At 40.8% G+C, this 21,559-nt stretch overlaps 1 protein-coding gene across 4 annotated transcripts in view; it reads left to right on the plus strand.

Annotated features, from left to right (window-relative positions):
• Positions 1-876: 876 nt before the first annotated feature.
• Positions 877-21,559, plus strand: part of NRF1 (nuclear respiratory factor 1) — a 145,628-nt gene continuing 124,945 nt past the window's right edge. For all 4 annotated transcript variants that reach the window (XM_039243645.1, XM_039243654.1, XM_039243671.1 and 1 more), the window contains exon 1: positions 877-980. The gene's annotated coding sequence lies outside the window, so the exon portion shown is untranslated. The remainder of the gene's footprint in view (positions 981-21,559) is intronic.

Consider the following 21,559-nt stretch of genomic DNA (forward strand, 5'->3'; position numbering starts at 1 on the left):
CGGCTTTTAAAAATGCAGGTTCCTGGGCTACCTACCAAGTCAAGATTGTGGCGACCCAGGATTTAAGTAATCATTGCTAGTGGTTCTGATGCATGTAGTTTCCTGATCATACTTTTAAAAACCAAGAACACAAACTACCTCTCCTATGTCTCTAACATTAGATTGTTTTTCTGCTACCCACTCCTCTTTACTTCTCAGCACTTGCTTGGTGGTGGTGGTGGGGAGTCCCTATTGCTTCGGAGTCCCTGCACTCAACGTACAAACTCGAGAGAAAGGACTCCATCTTCCTAACAGGTGCATCTCCAGTGTGCCCAGAGCAAAACTGGCACAGAAAGGGCCCTCTAGAAATGTTCGCCCAAAGAATAAATGAGCAGATAAATTAATATATTGCTTTGTACAAAAATTTTTGCTTTTAAATACCTGAGCAGGGCTTGGAATCGGGAAACAAAGGTCATTCCATAAGAGGATGTAGCTACGACTAGCAAGGCTGAGGAAACTGTGGGAAAGCCCGTTACCGAATGACGAGGCTCATTCAGGAGCTGCTAATTCTTGGGGCTGGGGGGCGAGAAAGGTTACTATTTCCAGATTAGCAACCATCTTGGGCTGCTTGCGCCACTCTCCCGAGAGTCCACACTCGACTAATCCAGTTGCCTCCGTGGTTGCGGCCTCATCTAGTCCTTTGAAGGTAAATGTGGACTCGAGGAGGCCGAGGGGACCGGCCGGGACCCTAGCCCAGAAGCCCCTCCAGGGCAGACCCGCCGAGGCAGCTCCGACCTCCCCATCATGGCGGCCGCCGGGCGGGGAAGCCGAGCCCGTGCGTCGCGTGCGTGCCTCCTCTCCCTCCCCTCCCCCTCCTCGGCGGCGGCGGCGGCGGCAGAGGCGGCAGCGCTCGCCATTGCCGCTGGTGGCAGGAGGCTGCGAGGAGCCGGCGCGGTCGCAGTCTCCACGGCGCAGGCCCACGGTAGCGCAGCCGCTCTGAGGTGAGTGCCCTACCGCGCAATCTCCAGCTATTTCAGCCCCGGCGCAGCCGCAACACGCCGCCCGCCCGCCGGCCGGCCGGCCCGCCCCGCAGCCTGCACCCTGCCGCCCCCGGCTCCGGGCCTGGGCCCCCGCTGGATTCGGCCCGCCTCGGGCGGGGGGCCCCGGCCCGGCCCAGTCAAACCGCCACCCCGAGGATGCGCAGGCCGCACTAGGCCCCAGGCGTCCTGGCGGGCTCGGGAGGGAGGCGCTGCCCTCCCGAGAGCCCCAGGGTTCCGGCCTCCCCCGCCGCCTGAGGCTCTAGGGGCCGCGGCCTCCTCTCCACCGTGGAACCCGGGGCCCGGGCCAGGCCTTCCCGCGGGCTCGGGAGCGGGAGGCCCTGGAGAGCGCGCCGGGCCCGGGAGCGGGAGGTGGGCGGGCTGCGCGGGACCGGAGCCGCGGCTCCCCGCTCGCCCCCTCGGCCCTTCCCGGGGCTGGTCTGCGGGCGGCGCGGCGGGCTGGGCCGGGGCGCGGGAGCTGCTGTCTCCTGCGGGAGAGGAGGCTGGCTCCTGGGCGGCTTCCGAAGCTTCCCTCCCGCCGGGGTGGCGTGGGCTTGTTACCCAGGTAGACCGGGGGACGCTGGAATATGGCGCGTTGCCCACCTTCTTGCAAGTTAGGAGGCGGCCCGGGCAGCAGCGGCGGCAGTTCGAGGAGGAGGGCGCAAAGTCCTTTTGTACGCAGAAATAAGGAGCGACATTGTGTTATCTTCCCCAGCTGAGATGCTGCCCGTGGCGGGGCCTCGGTTCTTCCTGTGCCTGGGGTGCTGGGTCCCCTGGGTGAGGAGAGGGGGAGTGGCGCGACCCTCGGAAGGAACAGAACTGTTGCCACTGTAAAGACCGGGTCTTGGCCTTGTGCATGGGAATTATCTCACGTCCCCAGCCTTACGGGGGAACTCAAGGGTTTGCCCCTGCATGTTGTCCACCTCCCTGTGCAGTGATGTCCACCGCCTCTCTCACCTGTTGTGTCGTTGCTGCTGGTCTCAAAGTTTTACAGTGCATCTGACTGTACCCATCAGAACTTGGAGTTGTTTAAAAAATCGTAATATTTTTAGGGCTTCAAATGATAATCTGCTCCAGCCAGTTGGAGGAGCTGTTGCCTGATCTCCATCCCTTCTTAAACGTTAGATTAGAATATATTAATTGCTTACTTTAAAGCTGGTGTCGGTTGTGCTTAATTCTTTCTGTGGTCAGAGCAAAATTCACATTTTCTTAAGTGTGGAGAGACGAGGTATTGGGAAACTTCTAAAGTGAAGATAGTGGAAGTGAAGCTGTCAGCTTGGACAGTGGTCACAGGAGAATGGGTATGCGCATCTCACCTTTTTCCCCAGGGCATCATCTGTGCCCACAGCGATCCTTTTCCTATTTCATCTTGGTCCAGGCTTTTAAAAAAAAGTCCTTTTACTCTGGCTTCTAACAGTAAGTTATTGGGCTGTTTTTCACTCAAGGAAAGAGAGGAGGAGGGACCTTGGAGATGCTGGGGTTTTTTTTTTTGTTTTTGTTTTTAAAATTTAGTAGTAGTATCCCGAATCCCTAGAATTGTGTTTGAAAGTAGTTGACGTGTTCTCTCATAAGGTAGTGAAAATATGACTAGTTCTATCTGCGCATGAGTGTAATTGCCTTGTTTTATGAGAGGGAGAGGAAACATACAGTTATCACATGTAGTGTAGTGTATTTATTCTTGGGTCCTAAATTGTGTGCAGAATTGTGTCAAGTGACTTTTTATTTTCTTCTGACGAGTTAGATGTGACTTTCAACTGGGTCCATGACAAAGACAAAAAATAATATAATGAGATTAAGAAATACTGCTTACTATATTTTGGCGCATCCTTATTTGAAGTCCTTTGATTTCATCCTATGTGCCTTTCCCCTCCCCCCATCTCAGACTCAACATATATGACAGAAAATGACTTTTTGCTTAGTAGTTGTCATTTTTCTCATTTAGCCAAGAAAGAAAAAAAATCTTATCCTCAAGCCAAGAGTTTTCATGGAAATAGATTTCTTACCAGGTTTTAAGGAAATTTAGCTCCTGGATTTAGGAAGTAACTATAAGAACAGGAAATAATGAGAGCCCTTGTCCAGATATACAAAGGACTTCAGGTTTCCCTTTCAATTCATGTATATTCCAGTGGAACCCAAAATTACAGGTTACTTGTTTTTATTAAGTCACAAAAGTATACATCCATCTCTAATTTTGTTAGGGAGCTGAAGACAAACTCCCTATGATTTAAATACCCAAATTTGCATTGCCTATATGCTGTGAATTCAACCAGACCCCTGGGTTGTCTTCAAGATGTATTTTATGTGAAGTAATCACAAATGGGTGACTGTTTTAAGGGGCATTTAAGCTCCTTGGGGGTCCGGGATTAAATTTTTTATGCCTCCTTCTTACATACAATGATAGTTAGTAAATAATTGGGGAATAATAATGATGAACAGTAATTTTTGAAATTAAACATTTTTTTCCACAAGTATTTGAAAAGACATCCTGACTTTTGGGTTTTGAAAGGGCTATGAATTGTCAGCCTATGGAAGCACACCCTCCAGTCCTCTGGATAACAGGAAGGTACTGCATATGTTCAGCTCCTGTCAGACCTCTTTAGGCAAGCCCAGAGTTTTGTGTGGCAGTGGCCTTGTTCATCCACTTAGTGCCACTGTGAGAAATTGGGAGTGTAAAGCCGGAACTCTGGGTTGTTGAGACTCAGGAGTGTCTACTCCAAACTCAAGAATTTCAGTGCACACTCTTGGGATGTAATTAGTCCAGGAAATGTGATATTTGAATTTAGATGTTTGTATGTGACTGTGTGATGCTTATTAATTATACAATTATATATGTGTCTGTGTGTATATATGTGTGTGTGTGTGTGTATACATATAGTGTAGATTGTATTTGGAAATTCAGTTTTAAAAGAAATACCAATCTTTTGTAAAAAAAAAAATATATATATATATATTAGAAAATTTTCTCTGTTCTTTCATGTTTTTCTTCAGAGTTAAAGCTAGTGTTTTCAGCCTGAGTTTACCCAAATATAATTCTCCATAAATGCTCAGTAAAACAGCAATGAAAAAGAAATCTACATGTTAGGCTTATTTTAGAAACATTTAGACCAAGCCCAATCATTGGTTGTTTTGTTTTGTTGTTTTTTTTTTTGAGGCTCCGATACATGTTAATTTTTGTACATTATGTATCATAGTTCCTTTCTTATTAGCCAGGGATAGATTATCCACTTTCTGGACTTTTCAGTTAGAACTTTTGTCCATCCGTATCCTCCTAAGGTGAACAGGCTGGAAGAGAAATAATAAAAGGAGGTGAAACAATCAATTTCAGGTGTTTCTAGATTATAATCACATTGAGCTATTGGAAACTTTTAATCCTGGAGCAACAAGAATGCTTTGTCTGAAGTTATTTTGATGTAATATGGACAAAACTTGGAAAATTAAAAGAATTTTTGACTGCTTAAGAAAAATAAGTGGATTTGGGGCACCTGGGTGGCTCAGTCAGTTAAGCGTCCAACTTCGGCTCAGGTCATGATCTCATGGTTCGTGGGTTTGAGCCCGGTGTCAGGCTCTGTGCTGACAGCCAGCTCAGACTGGAGCCTGTTTTGGATTCTGTCTCCTCCTCTCTCTGACCCTCCCCTGCTCACGCTGTCTCTCTCTCTCTCTCGCTCACTCTCAGAAATAAATAAAAATTAAAAAAAAAAAAAGAAAAATAAGTGAATTGTATATGCTTTGGAGTATATATTTTTTTCTGAAGTGCAGTTCAGAATTAGGCTAATGAGGTTTCTTTTTTTTTTTTTTTTTAAATGTTTATTCTTAAGAGAGAGCAACAGAGCATGAGCAGGGGAGGGGCAGAGGGAGAGGGAGATACAGAATCTGAAGCAGGCTTCAGGCTATCAACACAGAGCCTGATGCAGGACTCGAACCCATGAACCAAGAGATCATGACCTGAGGGCTGAAGTCAGATGCTTAACCGACTGAGAAACCCAGGCTCTCTCCCCCGCCCCCTCCTTTTTTTTTTTTTTTTTTTTTAAGGCTAATGAATTTTTGACCCTATTCAATGTAGTTTAGTTACCGAAGCTGCAAACACATTTCATTGTGTGGTGTTTGTTTGTTTGTTTTTGGCCTTTTCACCAGGTCTGTATGCCTAAAATGTGAACATTTTTATGACTTGAAGAAAAGACAGAAATACAACTTTAGAGAGAGATTCTAGTAGATTTTAAAAGACAACAAAAAAAGTAGGGGGCAGTTGTGGCGGGTCTACCATATTTGTGATCCCTTGAGGCAAATCTGTATTTCGTCACCAACAGCAGTCTCTTAGAAGATAATTGTATCATACAGAATCTTCTCCAGAATCTCAGACCTTGTAGCCTGCCTTATCAAACTGGTACTGAGCCATCAGATAATTTCTTGAGGAAACCAGGTCTATTAAGGGAGGTGTGTTTGTGTGTGTGTGTGTCTTGGGAAAGTTGGTGGGGAAAAGAGGGGAAAGAATGATATTGATAAAAGAATCTAGTTTTATAGGTTGGGATGATCACTGGAATTTTGGACATGTATTTTTAAAAGAAGCTAAAAGAGCTACTTATGTATGGGTCATCTGGTGATTTAAACTATTTATAGTGTATTTAGTATACAAGCATATTATTTAGATTAATTCATGCATGCTGATTGCTATGGTTATAAATGTGAAAATTTTGGCTGAGAGTTTAAGTGGACATATTCTTCAGAACTCTTAAATGGTATCTGTTGGATAAACTATGCCAAACCTTTTTAAGAGTCTTGAAGAATGAGGTTTGTATGCATAAACGTTAAGACTATTTTTAAAAAGGAGCTTGTATTTTACTATTGGTAATTGTGAAGTCTTTGCTTTTTAGAATTTGGAGAGTCTGTTTTGTTGCTGCTCCTGAATGCTAATGTGGTTAGGCTGGCAGCTAAACCTACAGAGAACAAGAGGAAGTGAGGAAATGTCCCCATGAAACATTGCGTAAAACTAAGCAGTAGACTAGAAATGGGGAGTGAGGGACTAGGGGGTTTAATTATTGTTTTATGTTCAAAAGGGGGCATACCCTCCATTGAGAAATAACTTGAACTATGTCCTAACTTTGGAAGTTTGCCATTCATTCACCAGACATTGATTAAAGACATACTATACTGCAGACATGTATTAAGTGCTGCGGTAACATATAAACCAGAGACAGGCCTTCTCCACTAGGGGAGAAAGATTAGGGCTCAACTGTCTAAAATATAGCATGTTGAGAAGTAAAATAAAGAAAAATTGGTGTGAAATTTATAGAGGGAGAGGGTGAGTGATGCGGGTAGAATAAGTGAGGTTAGGGAAGACTTTGTGTAGGAGATCTTTAAGTAGGACTTGGAAAGGTGAGTAGCTGTTTCACCTGGTGGAAGAGAAGAGGCTAGAGGAAGGCCATTGATAGTCTGAGAAATAGCAAGTAGACTTTTCTGTACTTGGGGAGTAGTGGAAAATGAAGCTGATGAGATTGTGACCTGATTGGGAAAAGCATGGGTGAGTTCAAAGACTATAGTTTGTTAATGAATGATGATGCCTTTAATTAAGATAGGGGATGTATTGGAAAAACAGAATTTGAGAAAGAAGCTAATAGGGTATGATTCTAGATGTGGGAATCAAGATAGGTCAAATAGGTCCCTATTGAGAAATTTGGGCTGGAGCAGAAAGGGAAGGGGGGATCGATGAAGAGATTTGTATTCGTTAGCACAATGTCTTATAGAAACTGCCAAAGAGTATAATATCAGGGCTGAAGAAAAGACTGAGGGCGACCTTGCCAAGCATCTATATTTGTAGGTCAAGTGGAAGAAGAGGGGCCTGTGAGGGAGGTTGAAAAAGAATGGCTAAAGAGATAAGATAAATGGTATGGGGTTGAAGAAGCTGAGGATGAGGGTAAGGGAATTTTAGAAGGGAATTTAGCAATCTGAAATACTACAGAGAGCTCGTTAGGATGAAAACTGGATTTGGCAATTAAGAGATAAAAGGAATTTCCTGTGTGTGTGTGTGTGCGCGCGCGTGCGCGCGTGCATATGCATGTGTGTTGCTATGCCAGGAATCAGGATAGTTGAAACACAATAGATTTCTGGAGCGTTATTGAATACAGAGGTAAGGCTCATAAAACCCAATTTAATACATGACCCATGCTTAGAAATAGGTCCTATTCTTCCCCTTCTCTTATGGGAATTACAGTATAAAAGCTTTGGGAGAAGAGTTAAATTATAACAATTAGAGTTTATAGATTTGGGTCACCTGAGTGGCTCAGTCGGTTAAGCATCCAGCTTTGGCTCTTGTGGTTCATGAGTTCGAGCCCCATGTGGGTTCTGTGTTGACAGCTCAGAGACTGGAGCCTGCTTTGGATTCTGTGTCTCCCTCTCTCTCTGCCCCCCCCCCCCCCGCCTCCCACGGTGTATCTGTCTGTCTCTCATAAATAAACATTAAAAAATAATAGATTTTATAGATTTGAGTGTATATAGTATAGCATGTTTTTTTAAAAAAAAATTTTTTTTTAATTTCTAGGAGAGAGAGAGAGAGTGAGCGTGAGCAGGGGAGGGTCAGAGAGAGAGGGAGTCACAGACTGAAACAGGCTCCACGCTCTGAGCTGGCAGTCAGCACAGAGCCCGACGCAGGGCTCGAACCCACGAACAGCGAGATCATGACCTAAGCGAAAGTCGGATGCTCAACCGACTAAGCCACCCAGGCGCCCCGTATAGCATGTTTGAGTTTATAGTATGTTCAAGTTTACAGTCTCTTAAAATGCAAATTCCTCTTGAAGGGTTTTGAGGTTTTATAATATTTAAATGTTAAGTGCAGAGGTGTTTTAACCTGGCTTTTATAGTTCTGAGACTCATGGATATATTTTGGCCATGTAACCCTGACCTCTTGAAATTATATGAAAAATTTTGTATGTGTGTGTGATTTTTCCGGGGAGAGAGTCTATAACTTTTCTGAGATTCTCAAAGCATTCTTGACACACAGAAAAGTCAAAGGCCTTTTCAGTATTGGTAATTCAGTCAGATACTGATTGTGTTGTCTGAAATCAGTTAACCGTATTGAATGGGACAGGCCAAGGGGAAGAAATTTTGAGTATTTCAAGTGAGGAACTTTGGGAAGATCTGAGGCACCTCTAGGAGATAGGACTATGAGCACCAGAAGGAAGGTGGGAGGAATGTCAAAGCAAAGCTTAACCAGTTTCAGAATCTTGCCGTGTCTTCTGAATTCCTTGTTTGTTTTCTGTTTTTTGTTTTTTATACTCCAGGATTCACACTAGTAAATGACTCTTCAGGCACTATATACAGTGAAGTGGGTGGGCTTTGTGGGCGATCAAATTATTATTTTAAAGAGAAAGTAAATTTTGAAAGAAATCTAATGGGTTCATAGATTGCACTCAGAATTTTTTAAGTTGGGAGCTGCTTGTACTTTGGAAATTTTCTAAAATGTACAAATGTTTTAGTCTAGTCATTTGGGTCAAGAAATTCTTTCCTTGCTTAATCTTTCTGACCATGAATTGAAAATACCATTAGCCTATTTTATAGGGTCTTTCATAAGTATGACAGTTATGGCGTGCTTTGAGATTTATGATGATTTAATGCTAACAGATTGCTAGTGTTCAAATTTCTTAAGTTATTAATCTAGAAACTTAAACAATTTTTTTAAATGTCTGTTTTTGAGAGATAGAGACAGAGAGAGAGAGAGAATATGAGTGGGAGAGGGGCAGAGAAAAGGGGACAGAGCATCTGAAGCAAATTCTGTGCTGACAGCAGTGAGCCCCATGTGGGCTCGACTCACAAACCAATCATGACCTGAGCCAAAGTTGGACGCTCAACTGACTGAGTCACTCAGCACCGCAGAAATTTAAGCAAATTAAAAAAAAAAATTTTTTTTTTTAATGTTTATTTACTTTTGAGAGAGACAGAGCATGAACAGGAGAGGAGCAGAGAGAGACAGGGAGACAGAATCCAAAGCAGGCTTCAGGCTCCAAGCTGTCAGCACAGAGCCTGACGCGGGGCTTGAACTCACGAACAGTGAGATCATGACCTGAGCCGAAGTCAGACGCTTAACCAACTGAGCCATTCAGGTGCCCCAGTCATGTTTTTTCTATAAGTAATGCCAGTAATGTTTTTCTAAAATGCTTGTTTATTTATTTATTTTAAAAGATATGTTTATTTTTGAGAGAGAGAGTACACACACACACCTGGGGTAAGGGCAGAAAGAGAGGGAGACAGGATCCAAGGCTGGCTCCATGCTGACAGCACAGAGTCCGATGCTGGGCTTGAACTCCTGAACCATGAGATCAGGACCTAAGCTGAAGTTGGATGCTTAACTGACTGAGCCACTTAGGCAACCCAATGCCAGCAATGTTTTATAGAACACCCTATAAAAGTATTGGTAAATACAAGAAAGCAATGAATAAATACATTGTGTAATCTTAAACATTGAAAATTCGTGTTTATATAACTCATAATTAGCTTGTGTTTGTGGATTATCTCTATGTTCACTAAGTCTACAAAGAAGATCCCTAAATAGAATTGAAGTATTTTATCTTTTTCCTTTGTTCACTACTTTTTGGTCCTTTGTCTTTTTTTTTTTTTAAACAGACTTTTTAAAAATGTTTATTTGCTTTTGGGAGAGTGGAAAGGCAGGAGGAGGGGCAGGCGCCTGGGTGGCTCAGTCGGTTAAGCATCTGACTTTCGCTTAGGTCATGATCTCGTGGTTCGTGGGTTCGATCCCCGCGTCGGGCTCTGTGCTGACTGCCATCTCGGAACCTGGAGCCTGTTTCAGAGTCTGTGTCTCCCTCTCTCTCTGACCCTCCCCTGCTCACGCTGTCTCTCTCTCTCTCCTAGAAATAAATAAAACATTAAAAAAAATTAAAAAAAAAAAAAAAAGGAAAGGCAGGAGGAGCAGACAGAGGGGATAGAGGATCGGAAGCAGGCTTTGTGCTGACAGACTTACAGCAGGGAGCCCGGTGTGGGGCTTGATGCTCAACCGACTGAGCCACCAGGTGCCCCCCGTCCTTTGTCTTTTTTAAACAACAATGAAATAAAATTCCTACTAAGTGATCTCCTACATAAAAATAAACCACCAGTTAAAGAACCCAAGGTTTGCTAAATAAAAATGCCATCATAGAACTTGTCTTTTGATCCCAAACTGGCTTCAGGTACTAAGCCTAAGAGAGCAATAATTCTGACATCACTAGTTACATGACTGAATGTTAAAATTTTTATCTTTACTTCCTTAATTTTTGCTTCTGTATCTTAAAAGTTTTCCTACATTGAAAATAATTTTTGTAGTGAGCGATTTAAGGAAGAAAAACCAAAAAATCCTCCAAACTAAATGATTATCTTTGATTTATAAGCAAATAGGTGATTTTCATTTTCTTTCTTGTAACTTCCAAACTATCTTTAGTGAAAATGCATTAACTTTTATAGACACCCCCCCTCCCCCGCCCCGCAACACACACACAAGCATGGATGATATAATTATGGACCTAAGGACTCACTGTGAGACTTGGGGCAGGCAAGTCACTTATCCTCACTGGGCCTGTTGTCCCACTTGAAAAATGAAGAGGAGAGAAATGGCATCTAAAATTTCTTCTGAATAAAAATTTCTTTTAAAATTAATTCTGAGTCTGTGTCCTTCATGTTAATGAATATGGTATTCTTAAAGTAAAAAGGTATGTATATGTGTTTATTGTAGGATAGCAAAAAGAAGAAAATTTTGAATATAATTATACAAAAATAGTAATATTTTAGTTTTAGAAGTATATATGCATGTGCATGCACACATACACTGTGCATGCGTGTACTGTTTATGATAAATGGAATTCTACTCTGCATGTCGTTTTGAACCAAAAATGTCTAAGGATATTTAATTCATCTGTTTATTTTTGCCCTGAAAATTCTTAGTGGGGCAGTTGTAAATCCGTTTGTTTTAATGAAATATAAAAGATACTTAAGAGTTTCTCTCCAAATCCAAATGTGTTCAGGAAATGATTGCTGTCTGTTTGGTGCTGTGTGTGGTTTTGCTGAGGTAAGGATAACTTGGAGTAAGGGCGAAAGGGCTTGCCTGTGAGAGTGTACTTAGTGAAGAATGAAAACTAAATCCTGGGTTAACCTCAATTTCATTCACATAATAATTGGTTTTTTCTCCACTCTGCTCTCATACTTCCTGAGCTAAGATTTCTCTTTGCAGGAAAGTTTCTGAAGTGAACAAGTTTATCTCATTATTGGTTTTTATTTTATACACTGGGACCTTCTGAGTTGTTCTGTTCCTATTGAGAGAAAATTAGATATTAGTAGCATCAGTAGTAGAATACAGAAGTATTAAAAATAATTGGGTTTTTAAGCATTATCTATGGGGATTTCAAAAGATTTTATATATGTAAAATACAAATATATGTACAAATATAAAATGTTATGTAATCTCATTTGTGCTTTCCCTCAGTGCTGTACGTGGTATATATACTTCTAATTTTATGTAAAAATAACGATTTTTATCAAAGTTAACTTCTTAAAGATTTTTATACAGTGTATTCTCTTTGCAGTTGGTAATATAACCCAGTTTTCCTGCCTTCTCATTTAGGTCTGTCTTTACTCCCTCTGGTAGTTTGCTTTTTGTTTTTTATACAAAATGGAAAACAAATCTAGGGTAAATGGTTCCTTAGTTACGGCGACTAATATCCAAAGCAATTTAGTCCTTTTTAGAGCAAGTATAGTATAGAGCCTATGGAAGTGTGTGTCAGAAGAAAAAAGTCTGATTTGTTTATTCTCTTCCCTTTTACTTTGAAGATTAGGATCTTTTCAAGGAGAAAAACGATACCTGACAGTTAAGATGCTTAAGTCAGGGGACCCTGGATGTCTCAGCTGGTTAAAGCATCCAACTTTGGCTCAGGTCATGATCTCACGATTTGTGGGTTTGAGCCGCGCATTGGGCTCTGTGCTGACATCTCAGAGCCTGGAGCCTGCTTGGTATTCTGTGTCTCCCTCTCTCTCTCTGCCTCTCCCCTGCTCAGGCTCTGTCTCTATCTCACATGTAAACATTAAAAGAAAAAAAAAGTTTTTTAAAGATGCTTAAATCAATGTCTTCCAGACAGCAAGAGGTAGAAAATCTGGGAATAATACAAACTTCTTGCCTCTTAAACTCATTTTCAGTTTTTGTGTCCAAAACAGTTGAGAACAGTAATTTTTTTTTAAGAAATGCTTTTTTTTTTTTTAATGTTTATTTATTTTTGAGACAGAGACAGAGTGTGAGCAGGGGAGGGTCAGAGAGAGAGGGAGGCACAGAATCCGAAGCAGGCTCCAGGCTCCTAGCTGTCAGCACAAAGTCTGACATGTGGTTCAAACCCACAGACGGCGAGATCATAACCTGAGCTGAAGTCGGACACTTAACCGACTAAGCCACCCAGGCACCCCAGAGAACAGTAGCTAATTCAAAGTTGAGAGTCCACCAGGATGACTTGTCTTTATTCTGAAGAAATCGTTTTGTAGCCAGAGAGTGGTATATATCCAAATATCCAGTGCCCTTTATAATCTTTGTTTAGTATTAATTTAGGGCTTTGGGTATAGTAGTGATTCTTGTCTTTTAGATTAGCATGATTTTGAAGTTATCTTTTTTTTTTTTTAAGAATAATGATTACTTTGTAACAGTAATTGGTTTTCCTTAATGATAAAAGTCTGTTCAGTTTTTCATGTAAATATGCATGCTCAGATTTGGCCCACGATAAGGCTTCAGAACCCTGTTTCCAGGGTCCCAGTTGGCATTTCTCGGGTGCTTCAACGCACTTCTCAAAATGAAATTCCCTTATCAAACTTGGTCCTGTTCAGCTCTGGCTCACCTCAGTGAATGGTATCACCATTTCATCTGGTTTCTTAGAGCAGAAACTTTTGTCTTCAGTGCCACCACATCCTTTAGAAAGTTTATTTAACTTTTTAAACTCAACTTGCCCTCTTCATTTCACCATTATGACTTATGTCTGAGTTGCTATTGTTTCCTTCTTGGACTGTCGGAATAACTTCTCACTGGTCCACCTGCATCCACTCTGGCTAAGCCCTAGTCCGTTCTCCTCAGTGCAGCCAGAATGAATTGATTTTTTTCTAAATACACACCCCTGGTCGTTTTCCCCTTTGAATTCAGGACAAAGACAAAGCTCTTCAATGTGGCACCTAATAACTCTTGGACTCATTTTGTATCAGCCATGCTCCCCTAACCATAAGGTCTTTCCTGTTGGTGTTCCTTCTGCCTGGAAAGCGTTTCCCTTTCTTCTCTAGTAAAATCATATATACATTTTATTCAGGTCTCTCCTCAAGCATAATTTCCTCGGGAAATTTTCTTAGATCACCCTCATTTTTGCACTTTACCATATGTGTTATACATGTCATTTTACCCTTGTTTGTATGTAACTTGATAAGTATCTTCACACCAGATTGTAAAGCTTTATAATTGTAGATACAAACACAGTGTTTATTATCAACCATGGTGCCTGACACATAGCACGCAGTTAGTATTTATTTGAATGATGGTGGATACCTTGCAAAATTCATTTCATATATTCCCTTATTACCACACTTTGTGGTGCCATCTAATACTTTATAATTTCTAGGAAATCAGGGTGGAACCAGATTCTGAGTCATCTAAGCCACCCTTCTTCCCCAAAGTTACATGATCATCAGTGTCTCCTTGAACACATCCAATAATAGGAAATTTACTACTTACCCAAAATCTGTCTAATCTTTAAGACATCCAGATGGTTAGCTTAATTTCAACTGAAATTTCTCCCTGTAAGTTTTACCTACTGGTCTTACCTTCTGTTCTCTAGGACTTCCCAAATCAACATTTTATATTTTCTTTATAAAGTCCTCTGAATTGTCTTTTTTTTTAAAAAAAAGTTTATTTTTGAGAGAGACAGAGAGAGGGGGAGAGAGCATGAGTGCAAGTAGGAGAGGGGCAGAGAGAGAGAGAGAGAGAGAGAGAATCCCAAGCAGGCTCTGCACGGTCAGTGTGGAGCCTGATGCCATGGGGCTGGATCCCACGAAACTGACATCATGACCTGACCTGAAATCAAGAATCGGATGCTTAACCTACTGAGTCATCCAGGTACCCCTTCTGAGTTGTCTCTTGTTTAAATGTCCCTGGGACCTTCAGCCTTCTCTGAAAGGTAATGGGGTATGCTGGAAAGAGAGAGAGTTGAGGGGGCTGTTTCCTAGGCCTACCATAACAAATTGCCGTAAATTAAGTGCCTTAAAATAACGGGAATTTATTTTCTCATAATTCTGGAGCCCAGAAGTCCGGAATCAGGTGTTTGTAAGGCCACAATCGCTCTGGAGGCTCTAGGGAGGAATCTTTTCTTTATCACTTCCTGCTTTTGGTGGCTGCTAGTGTTCCTTGACTTGTCACTATATGCCTCTGTGAGCACATTGTCTCTATATAATCTCTGTTGGCCTCACTCCTATAAGGGTACTTGTCATTGGATTTTGGACCAACCTGGATAATCCAGGGTTATCTCCTCATCTCAAGATGCTTAGTTTAGTTGTAACTGAAAGACCCTTTTTAAAATTTTTTTTCCAAATAAGGTAACATTTGCAGTTCCAGGAATTAGGATGTGGACTTATCTTTTGGGGAGCCACCATTCAACCCATTTCAGGGGCTCTGGGGTTAAATCCTGATAATGCAAAGTTGCATGCAAATTTGAGCATGTTACTTGCCCTTTCTTAGTATGATTCTCCCTAATTTTAAGACAGGGATAGTAATGCCTGTATCATTGATAATGTGAAGATTTAAGAAAAATTCATGTGAAGGAGGGTGCCTGAGTAGCGTAGTTGGTTAAGTGTCCCAGCTTCAATTCAGGTCATGATCTCGTAGTTCATGAGTGTGAGCCCCACATCAGGCTCTGTGCAGACAGCTCAGAACCTGGAGCCTGCTTCAGATTCTCTCTCTCTGTCCCTCCCCTGCTTCCACTCTGTCTCTTAAAAATAAATAAACATTAAAAAGTTTTAAAAATTCATGTGAAGTACTTTACACATAATAGCTAACTCATTAAATGTTGCCTTCCACATGTCAAACTTTTCTGACCCTACTGTGCTTTGTTAGGGTCTCTAGATGTTATGTGTGGCCTAGAACCCAGCACAAGTTGTAAGATTGGCCTGATCAGTACAAACTACAGTGGGCATTTATATTCTGGGCACTGTGTAGCCACTATGATTAATATAGCCCTTGTTTGAATTATGTATATTATAGCTACATCATAAGATTGGCTTGTTAAACTGGGAATTAGTTAAAACCCCCATTGTTTTTCATTGGCAATGGTGTAACTATTAAATCTATACTGTGTAGTTAGGTTTTAGATCCAGGTGTACATTGTCACATGTTACATTGTGTGTTACAAGTGTTACATTATCAAATCATAGTGCCTAGTGCATAGTAGTAGCTATATTCTGAATTTTTATGTTACTGCATGGTTTAAAGGAATCTTTAAACTGACCTAGTTTGGTGGTATTCCAAGAATATTTCTTAAGCAAATGCTGTAGTGAATATAAAAAAGAAAAAAGTTACCATTGAAGTAGCAACTATATCAATACTGAGCAGATGGATAGCATTGTTAGGTACTCCTGTAATCAGGTAATCAGTGACTGATCACTTCTTGGTTGCTAGACAGGTTGCTTTTGATTCTTCTGTTGGGTATATGAAATATATGTTTATGCATTTAATGATCTAAATATCTACTAGTATTTGGAATGTGCATTTGAGATAAAAGACTAGAGGAATGGATGATGTAGATGCGATGTTTTAAAAATAATTGTTTTGGGGCGACTGGGTGGCTTAGTCGGTTAAGGATCCGACTTTCGCCTAGGTCATGATCTCGCGGTTCGTGGGTTCGAGCCCCGCGTCGGGCTCTGTGCTGACTGCCAGCTCAGAGCCTGGAGCCTGTTTCAGTCTGTGACTCCCTCTCTCTCTGACCCTCCCCTGCTCACGCACTCTCTCTCTCTCTCTCCTAGAAATAAATAAAAATTAAAAAAATAAAATAAATAAAAAAATAAAAATATTTGTTTTGGGGGCACCTGGGTGGTTCAGTCGGTTGGGTATCAGACTTTGATTCAAGTCATGATCTCGTGGTCCCTTGTGTTCGAGCCCCATGTCAAGCTCTTTGCTGACAACTCAGAGCTGGAGCTTGCTTCACATTCTCTCTCACGCGCTCGCTCGCTCTGTCAAAAATGCATAAACATTAAAAAATTAAAAATATTTATTTTTGAATAAGTTTTATATGCATATGGCTAAAAGGTCAAGCAATATAAAAGGAATACAAGTGAAAAGTGAGTTTCTCTTCCAGTCTCCCTCTCCAGAAATCACCACCACTGCCAGTTTCTTGTGTAACCTCTAAGGTAGGCTGAGTAAAAAGTATGTTTGTATCTCCCTTTTTAAAAATACAAATGATTGCTTATGTGCACATGGTCCTTTAGAACGTGCTTCCCTTCCACCCCCTTTTTGGAGTGACATCTTTTGTGTCCTGATCTCCAGCACCAGTGTAGGATTTCTAGGGGTCCCCCCCTTATTGTTGAGAGGCAGAGAACCAAATTCCATAGCTTTCCATTACTAATTTGATTGTGTGGGATGCATTTCCAATGGAGTTGTATATTATATAGTCCTTTGTGAAAGACTTTTCTTTATAGGCTAAGTTTATACCAGGGAAATAAAACCAATTTAATTCAGGCCATTTGTTTAGAAAACTAGTAAAGAAAAAACTATCATTTCAAATTGGTTTAACGTATTATCTTGGTATTGCTTAAGCCCTTTTTATGCTTGCTTAAAGACTTACTCATTTTGATTATATTGCCAGCAGGACCAAATACTTTCAAGAGCCTGGTAGGTAGTACAGGCCTAGTTTAGGAAGAGCTGGGCTGCCCAAGAACAGAAGGGCTATGACGGTCATCACACTTTCGACCTTGGGTTATGATTTGTGTTTTCTCTTTTTCTCTCCTATTATACAGATTCTTAATCTTTGGTCTCAGGACCCTTTTATATCCTTAAAAATTACTGAGGACTCAAGGGCTTTTGTTTATGTGGGTTATAACTTTTGATATTTATAAGAAATTAAAACAATACTTTAATGTTTATTCATTCAAAAATAATAGTACACTCACTACATGTTATAGAAATAACTATATTTCCCAAAACAAAAGTTTAATGATGAGTATTGTTTAACAGTTTGCAAATCTTTTCAATATCTGGCTTAATGGAAGACAGCTGGATTCTCTGTTTTTGCATTCAGTCTGCTGAGTATGTTGCTTTAGTAGAAGTATATGGAAAAGATTTCATTTCATACCATATATGTAGTTGGAAAAGGAAAGAGCATTTTAAGAGCCTTTTAGGATAATTGTGGATACTCTTCATTGATATTATACCAAAACCCAGCAGTATTAATTTCTTAAAGGTGAGTTGCCATGTAGATTCAGAAACCATAATTATACTTTGTTTGGTTCCAGTCTATTGGCGTATCATAGACTTTGAATGAATCTTTTAACCCATGAATGATCTTACAACATCATACATTGGTCATTTTGGAAAATATCAGTTTACTGAGTTAGGCATATCTTCCAAATATTGACACGAAAGTCATGTTCATTAACACTACCACTGATCTCCTCCAAAAAGGCTTTTTAAAAGTAAGGGAAAGCTGTCAGGTTCACTGTGGCAAATACAAGTTTTCTGAAATCCTTATTATCACTTGAAATACCAAATTTTATCATTGGCAACAAATACTGTCAGTTATTTTCCTTGAAGTAAGAGGCTCACTTTGTTATTTTTGAAAAAAATATCTGTCCTTTATCCAGGTCTGAATAACCATATAGTTTGTCTGTTAGCTGCCCTTAGAAATGATGTTTTTTGGGAAAAATGACTAATTGAGTTTGCAGGTCAAAGCATGATACGTCTGCTTTCGAAACAGCACATTTCTGAATGCAGAATTGCGTTATGAATATTTTCCATTTGGTTATCCAGAAGAGTAAAAAGACGAACTCAAGAGTGAAGATTTAATAAAATTAGTAATTTTTACTTTTTCATCAACACATTCTTCAATAAAATTGACCGTTTTACTCTGGGCACATGAAGATGCAGTGTATGTTGTGCTAAGGCAACAGTAGTTTTACCTACCATTGCTCTTGCACTGTAAGTGCAAATATAAGCACAGTGTCTGTTAAATTGTTCTGAAACCAATTTTTTTAAATGTTTTTATTTATTTTTGAGGGGGGCGGGGTAACAGAAGATCTGAAGTTAGCTTCACACTGACAGCAGAGAGCCCAATATGGGCACAAACTCACAAGCCACGAGATCATGACCTAAGCTGAAGTCGGAAGCTTCAACTGACTGAACCACCCAGGTACCACGAGACCGGTTCTGATGTATGGTGTGTGTGTGTGTGTGTGTGTGTGTGTGTGAGAGAGAGAGAGAGAGAGAGAGAGAGAGAGAGAGAGAGAGAGAGGTGGTTTCCTACACATAGAACCAAGCTGTTTTGGGCACCAGCAGGGTATCCAAGAATTCAAGTCAATTCTGACACTTTTGACCCTTGACCTGGAGAGAGCATCAGATCCCATAGGTTAAGGGCTCAGTCCCATAAGACTGTCTCCTGACTGCCTACTTCAGACACCAATCACAACCCAACTGGCTGCAGACTGGAGGTTGCAATGACTCCCTCCCACTCAGAATGGTAATCACAAGATCAGCTTGTTACCTATTCTTCTAACTGGCTGGCTGTAAATCAGTCCCACAACCTCCTTAGGTTTTATTAATTTGTTAGAGAGGCTTGCAGAACTGAGGGAAACACTTAATTTTACCAGTTTATTAAAAGATATGGTAAAGGAAATGAATCAACAGCCAGGTAAAGAGACGTATCAGACAAGGGATGGGGAGAGGGTGGAGAGGGCACGGGGTTTCTGAGCCCTCTACAGGCGTGCCACTCTCCCAGCATTTCTGTATGTTCACCAACCTAGAAACTGGACCCAGTCCTGTGGGTTGTTATGGAAGCTTAGTCATGATTGACTAAGTCACTGGCCACTGGTTGATTCAACCTTCAGCCCTTCTCCCCTCCCTGGAGGTGGAGGGTGGGGCCAAAAGTTCCACCCTGCCTGTTTGCAGGCTCCCAAGCTGCCTTCATTAACATAACACAAGAGACAGTATGGTTGGTTGACCTTATCACCAGAAATTGCAAGGGTTTTAGGAGCTGTGAGCCAGGAACTGTGCATGGAGATCAAAATATAAATGGTTCCTTCAAAAGTTAAAACTCGAATTACCCTATCATACAGTAATCTCACTACTGGGCATTTACCCCCATAATACAGAAACACTAATTTATGGGGTTCCTGGGTAGCTCAGTCCAGCACTGAGCTGACAGGTAGCTCGGAGCCTGAAGCCTGCTTCAGATTTTGTCTCCCTCTCTCTCTGTCCCTCCCCTGCTTATATTCTCTTTCTCAAAAATAAATAAGTAAACATTAAACACACACATTCAAACTGGTTTTTTGTTTTTGAGGGAGAGCGTGGGGGAGGGGCAGAAGGAGAGGGAGAGAGAACCATAAGCAGACTCCACCCTCAGCACAGCTCTGCCCTACCTGGGGCTTAATCTCATGACTGAGATCATGAAATCAAGAGTCACATGCTTAGCCATCTGAGCCACTCAGGCACCCCCAGAAACACTAATTCAAAAAGATATATGCATTCCTATGTTTATTGCAGCATTATGTACAATAGTCAAGATATGGAAGTAGCCCAAGTGTCCATCTATAGATAAATGGATAATGAAGATGTGGTATATACACACAATGGAATATTATCCAGCCGTGAAAGAAAATGAAATCTTAACCATTTGCAACAACATGGGTAGAGCTAGAGAATATAATGCTAACGAAAATAAGTCATTCAGAGAAAGGCAAATACCGTATGATTGCATTCATATGTGAACTTTAAGAAACAAATGAACAAAAAAAGAAGAGACAAATCAAGAAATAGACTCTTAACTGGAGAACAAATTGATGGCTACAGAGGGGGGATGGATGAAACAGGTGACAGGGATCACTTACTGTGATGAGCACTCAGTAATGTATAGAATTATTGAATCACTATATTGTATACCTGAAACTAATATAACACTGTATGTTAACTCTAGTGGAACTAAAGTAAAAACCTGTAAAAGTATATATGTGGATGTATGCCCCCACCCAATTATCTGGATGACTAAATATATATTTCTTATAAATCACAATATCACAGTTACTACACAAATAGATTTATCTCATGGATCCCTTGAAAAAGTCTCAGGGGCCATAGGGTTCATTCCACTGTTCACTTTGAGAACTGCTATAAACTAATTATTCAGAGGTCCTTCAGTTTCTGCTCCAGGATTTTACACAGAAAAGGTGCTTAAAGAATATTTGTTTAGTGAATAGGATATAACATTTAAACAAGACAGAACTTGGTGAGTAAAATAATGTAGGCAGTCTTGAATAGGCAGCTTTTCCACAGACTGTTCTTGAGGATAAGAAGGTCAAATGAAGCATGGATGATAATATATTTGGCAAATGCAAATTATGAAGTAACTAAATATAAGGTGATATTGAAATCAGAATTAGCAGGTTTCAGAGAAGCACAGGGAACGGACACACATGTACAAGTACCTGTGGAGCCAACAATTCCAGTCTTGTTAGGCTTCTAATAAGGAGTCTTCTAGTTGTTGGGTCTTTACATTTGTAGTGGTCTAAGAGAGGATCCTCAAGTCCAGTGGATATGATCTGAAAAGCAAAAGTGTCATTTAAATTTCAATAGGTCACTGCTTGATCTAGTAAAATCTTTCCAAAAAGGGTCACATAAGGTGAATGTTAAAAACAAATCACTTTTTATGAAGAATGGCCAACAAAAGCCTTGTGTTCCTATAAACTGCAGATCCAGGTAGGTGGTTTTAACTGAGTCATTCTCCCCGTTAGGGAGCCTGTCTGATGCATACCCTAACTGTGATTATGGACTATTGTTTTCTCCTTTTGTTTGGGGCAAAGAATTGGGTTCTAAAAATGGCATGGTATATCCTTTTCTTTTAGTATGGAAGCCTCAATCGATCTTGCTACGTTTTGAGTAATTCAGTTTGCTAAATAGTACTCCTTTTGTTTTCTGGTGATTTGTTTGTAACAGTCTGTTTCTGGTTTAGGTCGTAGGAATGGGCAGTGACATTAAAGTTGGAAATAGGGAGGAGCAGTGCTAGGTCTTCTTAAACCATGCAGGTCTTTCCCTATCCCCACCCCCATCCTTACTTTTGAAACCTTTTACTCCTATCCCAAGTGGAGAGTGTAAGAGATAAGCAAGGCATTTCTAATGATCAAAACAGTACACTTTTTGGTTTCACGTTAAAAGTTACTGGATCTTCTTTAAGGAGGTTTTGTTTTGTTTTGTTTTGTTTTGTTTTTTAAGATCTTGTGAATTTACCTTTTGTCCTTGAAAGTCTCTGCTTCAAATTATAGTGGATACCACGGAAAACTTGAGTAGGATAGGCATTACCTAA

The sequence above is a fragment of the Hyaena hyaena genome, unplaced genomic scaffold (assembly GCF_003009895.1).
Source record: "Hyaena hyaena isolate Hyena2069 unplaced genomic scaffold, ASM300989v1 scaffold_8, whole genome shotgun sequence".
NCBI classification, from domain to species: domain Eukaryota; kingdom Metazoa; phylum Chordata; class Mammalia; order Carnivora; family Hyaenidae; genus Hyaena; species Hyaena hyaena.